The sequence below is a fragment of the Helianthus annuus genome, chromosome 15, assembly GCF_002127325.2.
Source record: "Helianthus annuus cultivar XRQ/B chromosome 15, HanXRQr2.0-SUNRISE, whole genome shotgun sequence".
Lineage (NCBI taxonomy): Eukaryota > Viridiplantae > Streptophyta > Magnoliopsida > Asterales > Asteraceae > Helianthus > Helianthus annuus.
The window spans coordinates 72,328,423-72,340,006 of NC_035447.2; the positions used below are offsets into that span (position 1 = coordinate 72,328,423).

The 11,584-nt window shown below is 40.4% G+C and overlaps 1 long non-coding RNA gene across 1 annotated transcript; it reads right to left on the reverse strand.

Moving 5' to 3' along the window:
- Positions 1–229: 229 nt before the first annotated feature.
- LOC118487238 lies at positions 230–4,968 on the reverse strand. Its single transcript, XR_004880935.1, has 2 exons — positions 4,603–4,968; positions 230–3,481 (listed from the first exon to the last, which is right to left on the reverse strand). It is a non-coding gene; the product is annotated as an uncharacterized LOC118487238 (long non-coding RNA).
- Between the last annotated feature and the right edge of the window lie 6,616 nt (positions 4,969–11,584).

The window sequence follows — 11,584 nt, forward strand, 5'->3', positions numbered from 1 at the left end:
TCATGTCAAGGGAATTGACAACCCCTAATTTATTGTTTTTCGTTCTCGTTTTACGCAAGGGATCGTAACAAGTTCCCTCACCTTACGCTATTGACCCGTAGGTTCTTTCACCTAACCTCATAGGCTATTTTCTTAAGCTTTCGTCTCTTTAAGACGAGGCCCTAATGATCCCTTTGCTTTAGTTCATGACCCGTCGGTCATTTTGGCCCCTCCATTTTTTTTTTCTTAATTGACTCGTTTGACTCATTTTAGGTGAATTTTCATCACCTATGAATGTCAGACTTCGTTCTTTATTTGACCCGTCCAACTTTGAATTGGTTGAACGCAATTACCTAAATTTATATTTGCGAAGATTCTTATCATCTTTTAGTCATGACTCATATTCCGAGTCTTTTGACTTTCTATTTTGCGTTCCTGTTTCTCAGTCTACGCATGTGTTTAAATCCTTACCCACCAACTGGGTGTTTTACCGAAGTCGTTATTATTGCAACCCATACGGTATGTATTATGACTTCGTTTCACTTTTATATTCCTACTTCGTTATCAAATTTGGTGTTTTACAAAATCGGCCTGCTAAGAGTCTTATTTGTATTCTTCGGGTTCGAGTGTAAGTACACTACCTCCCAATGCATATCTACATCACTTTACATGTTTGCATTTTTCCGGGTTCGAGTGTAAGTATCACTCCCTCCCAATGTTTGTCTAAATCGTTTTACATGCTTGATGTTTTCTGGGTTCGAGTGTAAATACACTACCCCCCCAATACTTGATGTTTTCTGGGTTCGAGTGTGAGTACACTCCCTCCCAATACTTGATGTTTTCTGGGTTCGAGTGTAAGTACACTCCCTCCCAATACTTGATGTTTTCTGGGTTCGAGTGTAAGTACACTCTTTCCCAATACTTGTCTGAATCATTTTACATGCTTGTTTGTCCCTTCACTCGGGCTCATTATCCTAATGTAATACGCTCCCGTCACTTGGTTGTGCGTTTACATTGTTACCAAGTATTTTGCTTATCTGATTCATTTGGGCACTTTTTAATTAGTCCCATTCACCCTGCCCTTACTACATCGGATGTAAACGTGTCCGCCGTAAGAAGTTCATGGTAACATATGCCGCTACTTACTTGGCCAGAGTAAGCGATTAACACATGACACGCATGACCTTTTTACAGTTTTCACATCACGCCCTATGTAAGTAATACCTCTATCTGTTTTTCTTGGAAACAATATCCCGGATAGGTTTTCTATCCAGGTCTTTCCAAGTTTTTTTTTAATTTTTACATATGCAACTTTTAAGTTCCTACTTATTGTTGCATATTACTATTTATGCTATTATTTAAAATGTGCACCTGGTAATGTTTTCCCCGACGGGCGTTCTTTGCCATTAACCTTGTTCGCGGTCATTACGCGATTTAGTCCTCGGTGAGTATGCTCCTCTTGTCATACTTCGGACCGTTCCATCATCATATCCACTATTCGTTTGACTCTCGTCGTCTTCAAACGCGAGTGTCCTTCAATTTAGAACATTCACAAAAGTTAGTAACGTCAACCGTAATAATCGCCCGTATTATAATACAAGGCTTTTTCTACTACACGCGTCAACGCGCGTATTTTCGTCAACTATTTCAATCATTTTAATTGGGGTAACGCGTATCACACGATAGCCCTATGTGTTGTTTACAACACTTTAGCATACTAACTATTCACGTACTTGTACTTACCGGATTTGCGATCAAGCCTCGAACCGAACACTATTCTTTGTCAAGAGCATAAGGTTTAAGTCCAAGCATGGTTCCTCCCCACCATACTCGAATCTCTTAAACCAAGGCTCTGATACCAACTTGTAACACCCGGTCTTATTATTCAAGGTTTAACGTAAATTTTACGTAAAACAATCATGTAATATAAGATTTCATAAACATTTGGAAATACGGGTTTATTAAAACTTTTATAAATCATAAGTTATTCTACATAACGTGATCGAATTCGTTGTTTAAAAATTACAACGTAGCAAAGTGCGGAAGCGTGCATCATTATCGTGTTCGGTTCTTCGCTGAGCTTGATCGTCTTCCGGCGTCCAAGGTGTACCTACATTTCATAAACATGAAATGCTTTAGTCATACGGGGTTTAAATCATGTCCGAACGATGTCCGGGAAACAATTGATTTTCAAAAGAAAACAAAATATATAAAAAAAAATAATCTCCACCGTAATTTACGGTGGGACCGTAAATTACGGTGGCCCCTGGGTTTCTATTCTTCTACCGTACAACAGACAATTAGCACCGTAACCAATTCATCTCCACCGTAATTTACGGTGGGACCGTAAATTACGGTGGACTCTGCATCCAGCTTCTCTATTTTTGCCATTATTCGACACGAAAACTTTCGTATCTTTCAAACCGCTTATCCGTTTGATCTACCGTTTCTTCCTACATGATTGTAATTTAATCTTCCGTCATATGGAGTTAAAATCCAACATCCGGATTAATAAAATTTAAGACTTTTAAGTCTTCGGCTTATTACTCTTTTACCAAAATTTTGACCCGTTTATACGTTTATCAAACAAACATACTTGTTTAACCTTTATATCACGTACACTACTTCAAATTAAGGTTATTTACCATATTAGGTTATAATCACAGGTTTATTACACAATTTAAACCCGTTTTCACTCGTATGCTTATTTTGACCCGTAATCCCTCTTTTAACCTATGATTTTGTTTGAAAAGTCATTAAGCTTTCCAAATACAATGTTCCTTACCTAAAACATTTGGTTTACTTATCAAGTAACCAAATGTTCACCTTGACTAATTTTAACACTCTTTGAACCACATGTTCTAAATGAGGGTTACCCTTTTTCACATACCTGGCGCAGATCAATATATTGACCCGTTTTTAATACCTTGCTTTTATAACCGCTAATTCATAGCGTTGCTAATACCCATTTGACATTTACACCTGAAATAATATAACTCGACAAAAATCATTAGTCGTTATTGTCAAGGGGTGATATCTTCACCTTTTAACCCATTTGGTCTAAGTGACCGAATATGTTGACGAGATGATATTTATTACCATCTCATCTACATGACTCGCTCCGGTTTACATCGTGCGGTCATTTCACTTATTAATCATTTCTTAACACCTTTTAGCCTATCATGGTTTATGTTTTACTGTGTCTTTCAAAACCAATAGTTATGGTCAACGCATGACCAATTTACCGATTTAACTCCTTTTAACCATTCACATGGTTTCTTGTCATGATTGACTACTTTGTTCCGTACGTTTACACGCCGGAACATCATACCTCAATTATGTATTTATCTCATTCATAACTAATACGATAAGAGAATATCCTAACATATAAGACTAGTGTAAGCTATACTTACCTTGCATCCATGCCACGCCTTTCTTTCCGTACGCGCTCCGTTTGACCCGCTTCATCCACAAGCTTCTACCTAGCTTGTTAGGCGTCAAACTATCATCATTCACAAGGTGGTTAGATTAGTCATTAACAAATACGACTATTCCACCTTACGTATTTTCTATGTCGAAATCATTATTCGACTTCGTCATTAGTAAATTTTAACTTTCTACTAGTTAACTACCTCTAATCATATGGTACGTGTATTTAACTAAAATCTACATTATGATTAGATTCCGTATTATCACGTATCACCCCTAATTAAATAAATTAGGAAATTACGTGTTTCATTCATAGTTTCAACATATGAACTTTGTGGGCATAATTTATAACACCAAAAGTCAAGTTTCATAACACTGAAAATAGACTGTTTTTGGTGACCTGTTTAACCTGTTTACAAGTCTTCAAAAATTATGATTTTTTTGTGTGGCATACCCCTCGGAGGGTTCGAACTTGTGTTAAAATTTAAAGATGTAACTCTTTACCAAGAATTCGTAAAAATTCATTTACTAAGCTGCAATCAGATTCGTCACTTCTGACTGCAGCTTACGGAAAAATTCATTAAAATTTCCTCGTTTACCCGATTGACGAAATTCCAATTGGCAATTCTTCTAATCACTTAATACTTTCTACAGTAAGAATTTGAGAGCATAACTCAATTCCTAAATTGAGTTATGACATTCGTAATGGGCTGCAGATTCTGTCAGAAAACGCAGCTTGAACCTTTGATACGGAAAAATTCATAAAACGCTCAATTTTCGTCGAAAAAATGCGATTCCAGTGGGGTTTTAAAGATATTTCCTGGAATTACATTTTAGGCTCAAGAAACACATGTTTTTACCACGTTTTATCCAGGTTACAGCCAATACAAGTTGGCTGTAAATTCTGATCAAGAACCGTTTGAATTCAGCTTTCAAATTAAGCATGTTCTTGACATCATAACACTATTTATTAGCGATCAAAACCCTAAGAACATCTTATACCTCAATTTAGCATCAACAAAAATCTGAATTTACTTGAGCTAAGCATGATTTCAATTTATACTTGTCTAGGGTTTACTCCTAAACACTATTTCACTTCAATATCATCCAAACAACATTCATGCAATACTGATTTCGGATTATAATTGTTCATCCATAATTTTGAATAGAATCAAACAACGAATTTTGACATACCTTGTAATCCCCTAGGTTTGGTGATCACTAATTTATTAAAAGCCCCAATTTCCTAGCTTGATTTCCCTTGATTTGGCTGAATTTCTTGTGATTTAGGGTTTTGATAAAAACTCTTTTTGGCTCCTGTGTAAATCACGACCAGAACACACACATGAGTGTGTGTTTTGGTGTTTTGATTTTTATTAAATTAAAACTATTTTCTCATTTAACACTTTTAGTCCCTCAAGTTTTTAGAGTTATCAAAAGGATTATAAACCAAGTTTTCTTTATTGTTTTCAAACCACATAATTAACTAGGTTGATATTCCTAGTTACTTAGTGGGTTTCGAGAGTTATAACCCTTTTTATTTTAAGTCCCGTTAACTCGGGCTTCTTATAAACTTACTTTTCTCAAAGTATTTATTCTCCTTTTAATTAATATTAGGTTTATTCACTTAAATCCTAATATTTACCGGGTAAATTTTCACCACTAACGGTATTTTACCCGTCTTTTAGTATTAACGTGGTTTGATTACCAAACCCGTTTTCGGGGTGTTACACATGCTCAGCTACAGACTTCTTCAAACCAATCCACCAGTAGTTTGCTTTTAGATCCTGGTACATCTTATCAGCTCCAGGATGAACGGAATATTTAGAGTTGTGGGCTTCCTGGAGGATAACATCCCGAAGTCCTCCATAGACTGGAACCCATATTCGTCCGTTTAGTCTTAGCATTCCATCTTTGTCATAGGATAACTGCTCCTCAGTTACTCCTAACTTCTCTTCAGGATAGTTAGCTTCCAACACAACTTCCTTCTGTGCAGCTAACACCCTTTCGTTCAAATTATTCCTTATTTCAATGCGCTTGGCGTTGATTCTGATCGGTTTCACTCTCTCTTTTCTGCTTAAGGCGTCGGCAACTACATTTGCCTTGCCTGGATGGTATCTTATCTCACAGTCATAATCATTTAAAGTTTCCATCCATCGCCTTTGTCGCATGTTCAAGTCCTTCTGATTGAACAAATGTTGAAGGCTCTTGTGATCCAAATAGATTACACACTTCGTTCCATACAAGTAGTGTCTCCAAAGTTTCAGTGCAAATACAACGGCACCCAGTTCCAAGTCGTGGGTGGTGTAGTTTTTCTCGTGCACCTTTAGTTGTCGTGAAGCGTAGGCAATGACCTTGCCTCTCTGCATGAGTACACAGCCCATACCAGTGTGTGACGCATCGCAATACACCACGAATTCTTCTATACCATCAGGCAATGTTAACACTGGTGCATTGCTCAACTTCTTCTTCAGAATGTCAAAGGATTCCTGCTGCTTAGGGCCCCAATCAAACTTAATCTTCTTACGAGTCAACGAAGTTAGGGGCGCAGCAATCCTTGAAAAATTCTCGATGAATCGCCTATAGTATCCTGCTAATCCTAGGAAACTGCGAATCTCGGTAGGAGTCTTTGGCTCCTGCCAATTCATAACTGCTTCTACCTTAGCGGGATCCACTTGGATACCACGCTCGCTTACCACATGTCCAAGGAATTGGACCTCTCGAAGCCAAAATTCACACTTTGAGAATTTGGCATAGAGTTTCTCATGATGTAGAAGTTTGAGAATACAACGAAGGTGTTTCTCATGGTCAGCTTGGTTCTTTGAGTAGATAAGGATATCGTCAATGAAGACGATGACGAATTTATCTAGATAAGGCTTGCAGACGCGATTCATGAGATCCATGAATGCGGCTAGTGCGTTAGTGAGCCCAAAAGGCATCACTAGGAACTCGTAATGTCCATAACGAGTCCTAAACGCTGTCTTGTGCACATCTTCATCCTTGACCTTCAACTGATGATAGCCTGACCTCAGGTCGATCTTTGAAAAGTAGCTTGCTCCTTGCAATTGATCGAACAGATCGTCGATCCTGGGCAACGGATATCTATTCTTGATAGTGACTTTGTTAAGCTCACGGTAATCGATGCACAGACGCATCGATCCATCCTTCTTTTTAACGAACAAGATTGGCGCTCCCCAAGGAGACGAGCTAGGTCTAATAAAACCTTTAGCTAACAGATCATCTAACTGCGTCCTTAACTCCTTCATTTCCGTCGGTGCCAACCTATATGGTGCTCTCGCTACTGGCGCTGCACCCGGAATGATGTCTATTCGAAACTCCACTTGCCTATCTGGTGGTAAACCGGGGAGTTCTTCAGGGAATACTTCAGGGTATTCTGAGATGACAGGGATGTCTTCGGTCTTCGGCTTTGGCTCATCAATAGTAACTTGTGCCATATAAATGACACAACCTTTCTGCAGACATCTGGATGCCTTGAGCATGGACACTTGCTCAGGCACTCCATGCTGGGTATCTCCTTGGATAGTGAGTGACTCACCAGACGGGGTTTTAACCACTACCTGCTTTCTGTTGCACACAATCTGGGCTTGGTTACGCGATAACCAATCCATGCCTATCACTATATCGAATCCGGCTAGCTTAAAGGGAAGCAAGGATAATGGGAAAGAATGATTCCTAATGGATATAACACATCCATCTAAAACAGTTGAGGCGGTTTCTATGGTTCCATCAGCTAATTCCACCTCATACTTCACACTTAAGGTTTTAACAGGTAGGTTTAACAACTTACAGAACTTATCATCTACAAATGACTTATCTGCTCCTGAATCAAATAGTACTCTAGCAAAAACATCATTTACAAGAAAAGTACATGTAATGACGTTGTCATCTTGAACTGCTTCCTTAGCGTCCATCTTGAAGACTCTTGCATTGGTCTTCTTTCCATCATCGGCTTTCTTAGCGTTCTTTGGGCAATTAGGTCGGATGTGCCCTTTCTCATTGCAACCATAACAAGTTGCATCCTTTAGCTTCTTGCATTCCAAGGTTTTATGGTCTGTGGATTTGCAGATTCCACTGTTTTGCGTGAGACTGGGATTTCGACTCAAATCGACACTTCCCAAGTGGTTCTTCCTGCAAGTTTTGCATCTGGGCTTCTCTCCTGATTGTTGCCCATCTCTCTTAAATCCCGACCCTTTCCTGTGGTCGTTATTCCCTCGGTGTCTTTTCTCCGATCTTCGTGATGTGTCGTCCTCACGTTTCCTCTTATTCTCCTCCGAGTTCTTAAGAGCTCTCAACCTGACTACATCCTGGGTGAGAGAGAGAGATAGATCAGCTACTGATCTGAATGTCGTAGGCCTCGATGCCTTAACGCTTGCCTTAATCTCAGGCGCCAAACCCCCAATAAAACGGGCAATCCTTCTTGGCTCTGGAGTTACCAAGTATGGCACTAATCGAGATAGAGTGTTGAAAGTGGTAAGGTATGCCTGGCAGTCTAGGTTCTTCATCACCAGGGATACGAAATCTGATTCGATCCTTTCAACTTCATGTTGCGGGCAGAAATTTTCTTTGATCAGGGCTACAAACTGATCCCATGACATACTGTAAAGTGTGGCCTTTCCGGCAGCTTGTAAGAGAGATTTCCACCATGCCAGGGCGTCCCCCTTGAATGATTGGGACACGTATTTCACCACATCCCGATCAGCACACCCGCTGATATCTACAACCGTATCCATCTCATCTAACCAGGTCATACAGTCGACCGCTCCTTTCTCCCCAGTAAAATCTCTGGGTTTGCATGAGACGAAATATTTATACGTACAGGACTTGCTGTGCGTTTCATGCTTCTGCTTGATCTCAATTTTCGGAACACTGGTGTGATTAGAGGAGTGATTATCTTCATCATCCTTCTTTAGCTCCTCTTTCTTAGACACGTCTTTCTTAGAGGGCGGCTTGCTATGAGCCTCTGAATGATTCTTGGATTTGGAATGAGGTACAGTTCGGGTCCTACTTCGGGTCCCGCTTGATTCCCTAAATTGCCTATCAATGGCCTTGGCAACAGCATTTTCTACCAGTGCTTGTAGCTCCGCACCAGTTACATGAATCTTAGTATTATCTGGGTTTTCCTCAGAATGACTGTTTGTTTCTTCCGACTTGGCCATGTAGCTTTACGAGCTACATAAAAGTAAGGACAAGGTCTATTTAGAAACCTAACAGTATCATCGTTCTTGACGATTTATTAACCATGGTAATAAAAGCCATATTAGTTAATTTATTTAATTTCATTCAGCACTTTTATTAGCAACTTTATCATAGAATGAAATATATATATTGGCACAATAGGCCTAGTCACTTGGACAAACTTCTAAATTTTAAATTTAGAATTTTTATAGGATTAGAAGTGTATAATTAAAACAAATAATCCTTTGCTTGGCAGGGAGTCTATAAACCACGGCTGCCTTTTTGTTTTATATGACATTAGTCATAACCCGTAGGCATCAAGTCATAATCAGACATGTATACAATATAATTTTGGATACCTTATTAAAAGGGTGACATGTGTGGTTTTTCGGATCACACTAGCCAAGAATGTTAACATGTTTACAGATGTTAACAGAGATTCGAATCTTTTAAATAGGTTCTACCATAATGGCCAGGTCTTTAATATGACATTCAAGCTAGGTTTTACCTTTTTAAGATTCTTATTATAATGGTAAATTAAAATAATAATTGATATTTTCCATTCATTTGTATATTATATTCATGCATATAGATAAAATGAAAAACTTAAATTAACCATTTTAAATAAAATAGACTAGTACCAGTTGCCCTAAACGGGACTTTTACTCAAATAACATGCCCACGCAGGGGCTAAACCAAATAAACAACAAACAAACCCACGCAGGGGTTAAACAGAAACAAACATACCCACGCAGGGGTAGAACAGGAAAGAGATATACCCACGCAGGGGTAGAATACAGGAATAAATGTCCTCTCAGGGACATGAGTAAATAAGCTAACAAACAAAGGATTTAATAATCCTTCTTGCTTTTTCCCTTGATCAAGTCTACCATCTTCTTAAACATCCCGCGGTTATGTCGACGATCTTCCCGCAATTCATGCCGTAATTCACGTCGCACATCGTTTATCCCTTGAAGGATTTCTTGAGCTTGCGGTGGCGACATCATCGGCGCCTGCGGCGGTGGCGGATACTGCGGTGGTTGAGGAGGCTGCGGCTGCTGGTATCCATGCGATAAGTATCCAAAAGTTGATTGTCCCGTAGCCCAGGGACCTCCAAAAGCACCCTCCTGATTGAGAGGGTTGTAGCCCGAAGCTATCCAGTAGGGATCCCCTGTATAGTCATAACCTGGGGGAAAAGTCGGCTCGAAGGGATTATATGCGGCCGCGCTAGCATAAGCGGGGATTGGGTTCCCAAAATCCTGTGGTGGTGGTGGCGCGATTGGCGCAGATGTTACTTCTGAGACGGGATGTGAAGATTCTCCCATCTCTGGCTCCTCATGAAGGGGCGAGTATCGGCTGCTACCCAAATGTGGAGGGGTGCCGATGCGTATCCCTCCTCGTGTGGACATCCAGGCGTTCCTTCCCCTTCGCCTCTGAGGCGGAGGAGGCAAAACCGGAGGTGGTGGCGGCGGCGGAGTGACCACGTCGCGCCAGAAACCCTCTGAGGGATCCTGCTGCTGAGGCTGCTGCTGAAGCTGCTACTGGGAGTGCAAGGGAGAGTTATGGTAGGACTGGTGCATGGGAGAGTTATGGTAACTAGGGGTATACACCCAGTCATGCTGCTGGAATCTCTCCTCGTAACTGTCGGGACCATTGTAAGGTGATCCCAAAAACCGCTGACCCATCAGAGATCTCGATGGGGTGGTTTGGTGTACCGGACGGTGGCATGGAAGGATCGGTATCCTCATCGACCTCCATCTCATTGCCACCCGGGAAGTGGTCTTCAGGTCCAAGTGGGTTATGACCCACTGGTTCTCCCAAGTAATCATCCGGGTTGTACAGGCCCTGATAGACAGGTGTTGGGTAATCATAAGGTGACTGGTGAAGAGGAATGTAGGATTGGTGGGAGTTGTGGGGCTCATTTTCAGAATGAGGCCCAAAAGAGTGTGGTAGGGAAAGTGAGGTACTCAGTGATGCTGAGTGCCTGGCGGGTTCAGCGAACGATCTCCAAATATCTCGGGCATCAGTGTTTTGGGGTCCTGAAGGGGTTCGCCTATGTGAAGGCCCAGCTTCATGGTCATGAGAGGTTGCGAATGCTCCTCGTCCCCTTCCTCTTACACGTGGCGGCATTTTGAACCTGTCAAAATCAAACAAGTGGCACAACAAAATATATAAGACAAAGTTAGAAAATAAAATAAATTTTGAATATTTCCTAAGTTCTTTGTCTAGACTCGAGAATCGAGGAATGTGCAATTGTGTAACTGAGATTAAACACAAAGGCTAGTGTTTAATTCACTCAGAGTTGGCTCTGATACCAACCTGTCACACCCCCAATTTTCCACGTGTCACCGGTGGGCCCGGTGGAGTGTATGGTGACGTAGTTGGCATCATCATAGACAAACAACACAATATAATAATGCACAGCGGATGTAAAGATAGATTCATTTCAACTTTAATAAATGTAATATTAAATATCACTAGTAGTTGAAACGGATCCACAAGCGGATCAAAATAAAATATGATATTGTTCAACAGTTTTATTGTCGTCCAAGCTTGCGAGACTTATTGTGGACGCTCTAGAAGACAGCCAACCTAGTACGTGTAGTACCTGCACTTAACCTTTTGGGAAAATACGTCAGTTTACACTGGTAAATACAAATTAACTGACTCATTTTGAAAATGATTGAAAATTGATTTAAATGCACATGGCATAAAATATTTTTATAACTTGGGATAATTATGCAATATAATCTTGTGAACGAATTACATGTTACTTGTGCGTTCAGTAGCCCGGATCTTGTCCGGGTTAAAGATCAATAGACACACCACATTAAAGAGTTATACACTGACAGGTGTACGCCTACACCTCGTGCTCTGGTCGTGGCCATCCCGTAAGATGATGCCAAGGATATCCGGGACATGGTCATTAACCCCCCAAAGGCTTAAAGTAAAACAAGACTGTTTAAACGAGCCGATCAAA